Below are 11895 nucleotides of genomic sequence, written 5' to 3'. Positions count from 1 at the left end.
TGTGCTACCCATAAAAGTCTAAACACGCTCTACAAACATAGCATCTCATTGGCCGGGACACAATAATTAATATATTATGTCATAATCCAAACCTTGAAAGACAATATATGACAATGAAACAATTTTTTCCTGAAAAAGATTCTACTACCGCATAAACTATAATGCTAGCTAAGCTAATTAAACGTTATTTTATAAGAGCATTCTCAACCCATCTTTTAAAATTATGTGAGGGAAGTTTGCAAATTATAGGATGGGTTTTAAGTAGTTGTGAGTGTAAATTATAGGGCGGAGAGTGAAAATATAATGGTTTTTTGTAAATTTGGGGAAACTTTGTTTGTGTCACACCCCGACCAATGAAGGCGGAAACGTCGAGGCGTGACATGATTGTTCATTGCACAACGACACTATAAAGTGACAATATTTAAACAACTCATTTAAATCCATATCATCATAAATAACACAACAATTGTTCATACAAAATGCCAAATAGATAGATAAACAAATAACTTGTTCTTTCATTTTCTAATATCCTAGAGCCAGGATGATAAGTTTCTTCAAGTAATCTAATCAAGCTAACATCAAACCTATAACATTGCATAACATAGAGTTTCTCAACACAAAGATTGGTGAGCAATTTTCATAGTTTTGGACAATAAGTTATAGTATGGAATCCACAACTAGTATATGAAAACAATAAATAATAGCAACAATTTAGATAATAAATCCGTCAATAATAATACATTGACGACAGTAATGAAATCGTCGATAAGAATACATTGACGACACCTTTCTATATGGGGATACCATATATACTCGGAATTAACGTATGATCATACTTTGATGAGGCTACCCGCCTTAGCATTCAAGAGGCTACCCGCCTTAGCATTCAAGAATTTGCACATAATCATGTAAAGCATATAACACCAAATCGAGTATTTATTTAAGTAAACATATACAATAAGTGTTGTGGTTTAAGACTCAAGCTGTATAAATCATTTGAATATGAATAAGTATGCAATGTCACTCCCAAAATGAAAGATGGAAAACGGGGGATGAAAAAGTACTCACATTAACAAGTAACTTGAAAGATAGTGTCGTGAATAATCGGAGAGATCGGTTTAACGAGCAAGACCTATATTAAACGAGTCTTGTGTTAGTAGGTAGTCTTGGAAGGGTTTAATATAAAATACATGAAACATAAAGTAAATAAATAAAGTTTAGGGTTTAAAATGTAAATATTTGGAAATTAAATAAACGAGTTTTGTAAAATAAGTTTACTCGTAACCGGGTCTCGGTATTCTATTCCTTTTTTTTTACTCAACCTATGTTAAGTAATAATATGGGTTAAAATGCAATATTGCAAAACCCTTGGTTATAAGAATACCAAAACGAGGTTTAAACGAGTGTTCGGGTTTGTCGGTTCGAGACTTGATAATTGACCAAGCTCAAAGTTAACTTCCCAAAATAATAAATGTTATGAGATAACTCAATAAAATCAAAATAGACTTAACCAAGTATGTAGTTCTATTGTGAAGAACTTTAACGTTCGTTAAGCGAGTATACGACTTTATCGGTTCGAACTTGTTATAAGATCAAGTTGGTTACAGACATACCAAGTATGTTTAGAAATTAACTAAAATTGTTTTAAAATATAATCTTGAAGAGAAATATGAGTTTTGGTGGCTAAAAACACACTTGTGTGTCTTAAGCAAGTGAACTCGGTTTATTTCGGTTTTTAGTTCGGTCCTTGACTCGGAATAAGACCGAGGATGGTCACCACATACCCAATTACCATGGAACTTGTAAAATAACTTATAAATAATAATACTCAAGTTTTACATTCAATAAGTTAACAATAAAGCTTTTAAACGAAAGTTCGTTTTTTGTTTGGTTCTCAACTCGAGATGAAACCGAGGCTAGTCACCACATACCCAATACCGTGGAACTTGAAAAATATGAACAATAAACTAAAATATGCAGAAGTTAAGCAAGTATAACAAGTTATATGGTTAGATTTGTTAAATATATAAACAAGGACTACAAAGTCCTCCATGTAACCTTGCCTTACTAGCCCGACATTTCAACCGGCCGAGACCGGAGAAATGAAAGACCGAAGATAAACAAGGAGTGTTTATTATATATATATATATGTGTGTGTGTGTGTGTGTGTGTTGTATATGTTGTAACATCAAGCTTTAAGTATCTAGAAGTTAGTTGAAATGAAAGATTAGCTTAGTATGACCTTGAGAGTCAAACTATGAAAAACAACCTTAGAATTCAAGAATTTGAGAGAGAAATGAGGAAATAAGCAAGCACAAATGAATAAGATGGGTGTGTATATATAGGGTAAGTTGAATGGGTCTTTCATAAAGGGTGTTGCATGAAAATGGGTTGGTTATAGACCCAAGAAAGCACAAACTTCAAATGGGTCTTTCAAGTCTCCATTTTGGTAGTTTTAGTCCCTGGAGTTTGTTTTGAGCGTTTTCGGGGCATTTAAGAATAGAAAAGGGTGTTTTTTTTAGATCCGACAATTATAAAACAAATATGTAACATAAAATTCATCATTTTGATAATATCGAAAGGTTTGGGATACAAAACGGGTCGGGTTTACATTAAGAATACAAGTATAAAATAACCTGAAATTGACAAATGTCACAGTATCCCCAACTTTAGGAAATTTCGTCTCGAAATTAAGATGATGTAAACAAATGTGGATATTTCTCCTTCATCGAGTCTTCTCGTTCCCATGTAAACTCCGCGCCACGCCGTGATTCCCATCAAACTTTAACTAACTTGATGTGACTTCGCTTGGTTTTATTTTCGTCGCGGTCTATGATTTCAGCGGGTCGTTCATCCATGATCATTGATTCATTGAAATGTACTTCGTCGATAGGTATATGGAGATTATCTTCGGCTAAGCACTTCTTAAGATTTGAAACATGAAAGGTCGGATGAACACCGGTGAGTTCTTCCGGTAGTTCGAGTCGGTAGGCTACTTTTCTGACTCGCTCAAGAATCTTAATGGGCCTACGAAACGGGGAGCTAGTTTTCCTTTCTTTCCAAAACAAACAACTCCTCTCCAAGGGGATACCTTGAGAAGGATGAGATCGTCGACATTGAATTCGATCGGTTTTCGCCGTTTGTCGGTGTAGCTCTTTTTTCGACTTCTAGCGGCAAGTAGGTTCTTGCGGATTTGGTCGATAAGGTCGGGAGCTTCTTGGACCATTTCGGGTTCGGTAATTTGAGCTTCATCGATTTCGTTCCAACTAATCTGGGAACGACATTTGCGACCGTAGAGAGCTTCGAAAGGAGGCATACCGATGCTAGAATGGAAACTGTTATTGTAAGAGAATTCAATGTAAGGAATGTGAGAATCCCAATTCCCACCGAAATCGAGTACACACGCTCGAAGCATGTCCTCAAGTGTTTGAATCGTACGTTCGGATTGTCCATCCGTTTGTGGATGATAAGCGGTGCTAAGATCAAGATGAGTTCCCAAGGTTTCTTGAAGTGATCGCCAAAAATGAGACATGAATCGAGCATCGCGATCGGAGATGATAGTCAAAGGTAAACCATGGTGACACACGATTTCGCGAACGTAGATTTGGAAAAGTTGCTCAACGGAGTATTTTTCTAGAATTGGAATAAAGTGAGCGGACTTGGTTAATTGGTCCACAATCACCCAAATGCTATCGTTGCCTTTTTCTGTAGTGGGTAGTTTCATTATAAAGTCCATAGCAATGTCTTCCCATTTCCATATGGATATCGGTGGTTGCTCGAGTAACCCAAAGGGTTTTTGATGTTTGGCTTTGACTTTAGAGCAAGTAAGACATTTCGAAATGTACGTTGCTACGTCTTTCTTCATACCCGGCCACCAAAAGGTAGAACGAAGATCGAAATACATTTTATCTGCGCCGGGATGAACAGAATATCGTGACTTGTGAGCTTCGTCGAGTATGCAAGTACGAAGGTCATCGCGATCGGGAACCCATAAACGATTAAGATAATACAATAAGCCATCGGGTTTCGTTTCGAGTTGAAGCTCGGCTCCACATGACATTTCGTCGTACATGTTGCCTTCATCAATGGAGGTACATTGGGCTTGATAGATTTTGGCTTGGAGATCGGTTTGAACGGTGACGCTAAGAAGCAAGACGGACTTGAAATTAACCTTTAGACCAAGGGCATCGGCCACGACATTCGCTTTACCGGGATAGTAGCGAATCTCGCAATCGTAGTCACTAAGTAACTCAGCCCATCGTCGTTGTCTCATGTTGAGATCTTTATGGTCAAAAATGTGTTGAAGGCTTTTGTGATCGCTAAAAACCACACATTTCGTTCCGTAAAGGTAATGTCTCCAAATTTTGAGTGCGAAAACGACAGCACCAAGTTCAAGATCATGAGTCGTGTAGTTCTTCTCGTTGACCTTGAGTTGCCTTGAAGCATACGCGATAACTTGACCTCGTTGCATGAGAACGCAACCGAGACCTTGATGAGAAACATCGCAAAAAATTACAAAGTCGTCGTTTCCATCGGGAAGGTTAGAACAGGAGCATTGCAAAGCATGTGTTTAAGAGTATTAAAGGCTTCTTCTTGTTTGGATCCCCATTCATAAGGCTTTCCTTTGTGAGTTAGGGAAGTGAGGCGTAAAGAGATTTTGGAAAAATTTTGGATGAAACACCGATAATATTCGGCCAAACCAAGGAAAGATCGAATTTCTGTGGGTGTAGTCGGAGTCTTCCAATCTTTGATGGCTTCGATTTTTGCGGGATCAACATGAATACCCTTGTCGTTGACGATGTATCCCAAAAATTGAACTTCCTCTAGCCAAAATTCACATTTTGAGAATTTGGCGTAAAGTCGTTCGTTTCTTAAGACTTCGAGAATGGAACGCAAGTGATACTCATGTTTGGCCTTGGTTTTGGAAAAGATGAGGATATCATCAATAAAGATAATGACGAATTTATCTAGAAACGGTTTGCAAACGCGGTTCATGAGATCCATAAATACCGCGGGTGCGTTGGTTAAACCGAAGGGCATGACTAGAAATTCGAAATGTCCATATCGAGTACAGAATGCGGGTTTTGGGATGTCTTCTTCACGAATACGCAATTGGTGATATCCCGATCGAAGATCGATTTTTGAGAAACACGTTGCGCCTAGAAGCTAATCGAAGAGGTCGTAGATTCGTGGCAAAGGATAACGATTTTTAATAGTAAGTTTGTTAAGCTCACGATAATCGATGCACGTACGAAGCGAACCATCTTTCTTTTCACGAAGAGGATCGGAGCGCCCCAAGGAGAAGAGCTTGGACGAATAAAGCCTTTGTCGGAAAGTTCTTCGAGTTAGTTTGATAACTCATGCATTTCTGACGGGGCTAAACGGTAAGGAGCTTTGGCTGCGAGCATTGCTCCAGGCACAAGATCGATTCGGAATTCAACCGGGCGAATGGGTGGAAGACCGGTGACGTCTTCGGGAAAGACATCGAGGAAGTCACAGACGACGGAGCGGTCTAGGATTTTTCTTTCCTTAAGGTCTTTAACCACCACTTGAGCTAGGAACGGAACATACGTTTGGCGGAAATATTTTTGGGATTGAGAGTATGACATAAGATTGAGCCTTTTAGGAGTAGTCTTGCCATAGACCTTGAGTGTTTTACCATTTACAAGCGGGATTAGAATGATTTTATCATAACAAACGACTTCGGCACGGTGCAAAGATAACCAATCCATGCCTACTATGACATCGAAACTTCCCATTTGCATCGGGATAAGATCGATCGAAAATTTTCGCTTACAAAGAGTGAGAATACAATCACGAATGACCGATTTGATTGTGATGGAATTTCCCTTGGCGATTTCGATGGAAAAAGGTCTAGAGAGTTTAGTGTGATGTACGGCAAGTATAGACTCAAATTTTAATGAAATAAAACTCCTATCGGCACCAGTGTCAAATAAAATTGAAGCCAACTGCTCGTTCACTAGAAACATACCGTTCACAACGCCGTTTGCGACTTGAGCTTGATTGGCGTTTATCATGAAAGCACGTCCTTGGTTACCGGGATTTCCTTGTGGTGCTTGGGGTGGAGGAGGAGGTGCTTGGATGGCTTGAATTGGTTGGATGAGAGGTGCACTTAGTTGTGGGATTTGAGGTTGGTAGGTTTGGACTTGGTAAGCTTGGGTTTGGTAATAAGGCACGGTTACGGCTTGGGCTTGGTTTGCGTAAACGAGTCGGGGACAATTGTCGCGGAAATGATTAGGGTCTCCACAATTATAGCAAGCTCGGGGTTGTTTTGGGTTTTTGCGGGATTTTCGGGTTCTTTCTTGGTGGAGCGGGATGTCCACGAGGTGTGTTTCGACATGTGGTATTGAAGTGACCGTAACGGTTGCAAATGGTGCAATGGCAACAAGTCATGTTTGAGGGATGGTGAAATTGACATTTGTTGCATAATGGATGAGGACCAGTGTAGGGTTTTCGGTTTGGAGGAGCTTGAGATTGTTGTTGGGTTTGTTGTGGGTGGGTGACGGCATAGTTTCGGTGATTGGGCTTGAATTTCTTCTTGGCTTGGTGGGATGAGTTGGAGTAATTTATAGCTTGAGGAGGTGAATCAACTTTTATTTGAGGGATTGGTTCGGGTTTACTCTTTTCACACTTTTTCTTGATCGAAAGTGTACCCGCCTTGACATGGTTTTCGGAGAGGGCTCCGGATAGCGTAATATCGTCTTCAAGGTTTTCCGGTTTACTACTCATTACCAAGTCGCGGATTTGCATGGGCAAACCCCGATGTATTTTTCAATTTTACGTTTGACCGGGGTGACCAAGTGAGGAACAAGAGTGCTCAACTCGTGAAAACGGAGTGAGTAGGCGGCGTTATCACCACTTTCTTGCTTAAGTTCCCAAAACTCGGCTTCGAGCTTTGGGAGCTCGTGTTTTGGGTAGAACTTCTTCATTATAAGTTCTTTAAGCTCGGTCCATGGGAGAGCCATGGCGATTTCCGCCCCTTGGAGATGCATAACACTACCCCACCATGTAAGAGCGGTTTCCTCAAACATGCTCGAAGCGAAATTAGTTTTCTTTGCTTCGGGGCACTCGCTGTGTCGCAACACACTTTCCATCTTTTCAAACCATTGCACCAAGGTAGTCGCACAGTTCGTACCAAGGAATTTGGTTGGGTTAGCACCGGTAAATTGTTTGTACGAGTAGGGAGCGGGTTTGGGTTCAACGGGTGCAACAACGGGTGCTACCACGGGTGGAGGTTGGTTTGCTTGCAAGTGTGTTAGGAGTTCGGGAATCACAATGGCGACTTGTTCGGCTACTAAAGCGGCCATCTTGCGTTTGGAATCCTTGCAATAGTGGCGTCGTAGCGGAGGCATTCTAGAAATTATAAAGAATTGTAGTGAGTTTGAGGGCATTGAGTTTAAAATAGAAGATGTATGTAACCATTTTTTACGTGAATCCTAGTGTCATGAGGATGAGAATGTTAGTAGAAATAAAGTTTATACATAAACCAAATGATAAAAACCTATATATAAGTATATGTTTCAAAGTTTCGAGAATTTAGGATTTGGACGTTTTGAAGTGTATAAATTTGTATACAGTCGGAAAAATCGTACATGAACCACCATGATTTGATATTCCGAAAAAAAATAACAAAATTTCTTGTAAACATATATATAGTCGGGAAAATCGTACATGAACTACCATGATTTGATATCCCGACAATAAAAACTTATGTAAAAGTAATATATATGGAGTCAAACATGTGCACGTATCACCGCATCTTTCATGTTGTTGACTCATATCATGATAATAACATACAATAAAACGGAGATACAACGAGATGTTAAAAACATTTGTCCACGTATCACTGTGGCTTTTATGTTTTCAACACCAAAAATAAGGAGGCGACCGGAACGCTCGCATTCGACAACTTAAAGTGTCGGCTCATATAACTCGAGTTGCTTGACCTAGAAACCAACACTAAACCCAATCATCCCAGGTAAGTAAATCACCTTCGATCCTTGGAATCTTTTTGTCAAATGATCGAATCAAGTGTTTCGTTCCTTTCGGTCATCACAAAACAAATTACAGAACCTAGCTTTAAGGAGATTGTAAACAACAAGATCCAAGTTAAGCTTGTGATCCATAAAACACAATATAAAAACTAATGTTTTGTTTTAAGGTAAAAATACCTTAGAATACTATTAAAAGTGTGTGTATGTGTACATTTATGATGAGATAGATTTTTAAACAAGTTTATAAATAATTAAATAAATGCAATAAACAATCAAGTATGGTAAACACGTATGAGCACACATATAGGGACCCTAGAGCATAAACTATACAAGGCTGTTACATCTAACCACCTATCCTATAGTCGATGGCTTTGATACCAATCTGTCACACCCCGACCAATGAAGGCGGAAATGTGACAATATTTAAACAACTCATTTAAATCCATATCATCATAAATAACACAACAATTGTTCATACAAAATGCCAAATAGATAGATAAACAAATAACTTGTTCTTTCATTTTCTAAAATCCTAAAGCCAGGATGATAAGTTTCTTCAAGTAATCCAATCAAGCTAGCATCAAACCTGTAACATTGCATAAAATAGAGTTTCTCAACACAAAGGTTGGTGAGCAATTTTCATAGTTTTGGACAATAAGTTATAGTATGGAATCCACAACTAGTATATGAAAACAATAAATAATAGCAACAATTTAGATAATAAATCCGTCAATAATAATACATTGACGAACCGTCAATAAGAATACATTGACGACGGTAATGAAATCGTCGATAAGAATACATTGACGACACCTTTCTATATGGGGATACCATATATACTCGGAATTAACGTATGATCATACTTTGATGAGGTTACCCGCCTTAGCATTCAAGAATTTGCACATAATCATGTAAAGCATATAACACAAAATCGAGCATTTATTTAAGTAAACATATACAATAAGTGTTGTGGTTTAAGACTCAAGTATAAATCATTTGAATTTTAATAAGTATGCAATGCCACCCCCAAAATGAAAGATGAAAAACGGGGGACGAAAAAGTACTTACATTAACAAGTAACTTGAAAGATAGTGTCGTGAATAATCGGAGAGATCGGTTTAACGAGCAAGACCTATATTAAACGAGTCTTGTGTTAGTAGGTAGTCTTGGAAGGGTTTAATATAAAATACATGACAAATAAAGTAAATAAATAAAGTTTAGGGTTTAAAATGTAAATATTTGAGAAATTAAATAAACGAGTTTTGTAAAATAAGTTTACTCGTAACCGGGTTTCGGTATTCTATTCCTTTTTTTTACTCAACCTATGTTAAGTAATAATGTGGGTTAAAATGCAATGTTGCAAAACCCTTGGTTATAAGAATACCAAAACGATGTTTAAACGAGTGTTCGGGTTTGTCGGTTCGAGACTTGATAATTGACCAAGCTCAAAGTTAACTTCCCAAAATAATAAATGTTATGAGATAACTCAATAAAATCAAAATAGACTTAACTAAGTATGTAGTTCTATTGTGAAGAACCTTAACGTTCGTTAAGCGAGTATACGACTTTATCGGTTCGAACTTGTTATAAGATCAAGTTGGTTACAGACATACCAAGTATGTTTAGAAATTAACTAAAATTGTTTTAAAATATAATCTTGAAGAGAAATATGAGTTTTGGTGGCTAAAAACACACTTGTGTGTCTTAAGCGAGTGAACTCAGTTTATTTCGGTTTTTGGTTCGGTCCTTGACTCGGTAAGACCGAGGATGGTCACTATATACCCAATTACCATGGAACTTGTAAAATAACTTATAAATAAGAATACTCAAGTTTACATAAGTTAACAACAAAGCTTTTAAACGAAAGTTTGGTTTTTGGTTCGGTTCTCAACTCGGGATGAAACTAAGGCTAGTCACCACATACCCAATACCATGGAACTTGACAAATATGAACAATAAACTAAAATATGCAGAAGTTAAGCAAGTATAACAAGTTATATGGTTAGATTTGCTAAATATATAAACAAGGACTACAAAGTCTTCCATGTAACATTGCCTTACTAGCCCGACATTTCAACCGGCCGAGACCGGAGAAATGAAAGACCGAAGGTAAACAAGGAGTGTATATTATATATATATATATATATATATATATATATATATATATATATATATATATATGTGTGTGTGTGTGTGTGTGTGTGTGTGTGTGTGTGTTGTATATGTTGTAACATCAAGCTTTAAGTATCGAGAAGTTAGTTAAAATAAAAGATTAGCTTAGTTTGACCTCGAGAGTCAAACTATGAAGAACAACCTTAGAATTCAAGAATTTGAGAGAGAAATGAGGAAATGAGCAAGCACAAATGAAGAAGATGGGTGTGTGTATATATACGGTAAGTTGAATGGGTCTTTCATAAAGGGTGTTGTATGAAAATAGGTTGGTTATAGACCAAAGAAAGCACAAAACTACAAATGGGTCTTTCAAGTCTTCATTTTTGGTAGTTTTAGTCCCTAGAGTTCGTTTTGAGTGTTTTCGGGGCATTTTAAGAACCGAAAAGGGTGTTTTTTTTAGATCCGACAAGTATAAAACAAATATGTAACATAAAATTCATCATTTTGATAATATCGAAAGGTTCGTGATACAAAACGGGTCAAGTTTACATTATGAATACAAGTATAAAATAACCCAAAATTGACAAATGTCACAGTTTGCCCTTATTTATTTTTTTAATATTTGTTGAATTGGCTGTGAATAGAGGAGAGAGAAAAATATAATAATAAAAGTATAAAAAAAATATTATTTAATTGAATAGGAAAAAGAAATGTAGTGTTTTTTAGTGTAATTATAGAGATAGAGATAGTGAACGTGCTGGGAATCTACCTATACTAATAAAAGAAAATAATCTGAACACATATCATTCTGAGGTTAATTCTCAATATCAAATTCCCGCCCAAATCACTTCTCTTATATTGATGGAAAAGAAAAAGAAAATATATTGGTTCTAAATATAGTATTGATTATAAATTCAACATACCGTATTAGTTGATAAATCTATATTGATTGAATTATTAATGCTATAAATTATATTATAAGCATACTTAATATAAAAAAAATATTAACATATATAATAATTACGTGTCACAAAGATATTTTCTTTAAAATTAAAAAATATATAAAAGAGTTTATATTTAAAGAATGCACTAACATTTAATTTTTTGAGACATTTTCATATTAAAGAAAACTATAAAAATTTTGTTTACTTTTTACAAATATTTAATGTTTACTAAGTCTTAAAAATCGTAGGCAAATTTTTTATTTTTTATATTTAGTATAAAACTATTACGACAGTTTTTTATTTTTTATATTTAGTATAAGACTATTGTGACAGTTGAACAATAGTGTGTTTACAATGACATCATAAAAATTGTTTAAAAGGTAAATTATGGTGTCTTTTTTGGTTTAGGGTATTGAGTGAAAAACATTTTTGTAAAATACTTTAAATACATTTTTCAAATCTAAAGGCCTTATTATTTTAAATATTGCTTCCAGTAGGATTGCTTCATTATTGTAAACCCGATGGTAGAATAACCATTCTCGATTTAAAATTAAAATACATTTTTGTAATACATTTTTTACATATATAAAAAGACTTAATTATCTTTTATTTTATTTATAATAAATTATTCATTGTAATTTATACATTAACTTATACCGTATAATACACGGATTTCTAAAGCTAATGCTCTAATACTTGAACATCAAAGCAAGTTTTATTTTTATTTTTATATTTATACCACGTGTCTATCTTAAAAACTTGTTAACTACAAAGTGATCTGTATTATTTACAGGTGTGATTGCGTTTGTTATATAAAATTATAA

This window comes from Bidens hawaiensis, unplaced genomic scaffold (genome assembly GCF_021521415.1).
Source record: "Bidens hawaiensis isolate Kalapana, Puna unplaced genomic scaffold, B.hawaiensis_p1.1 tig00023405_1, whole genome shotgun sequence".
NCBI lineage: Eukaryota > Viridiplantae > Streptophyta > Magnoliopsida > Asterales > Asteraceae > Bidens > Bidens hawaiensis.
Note: the sequence above shows the minus strand (reverse complement) of the source record.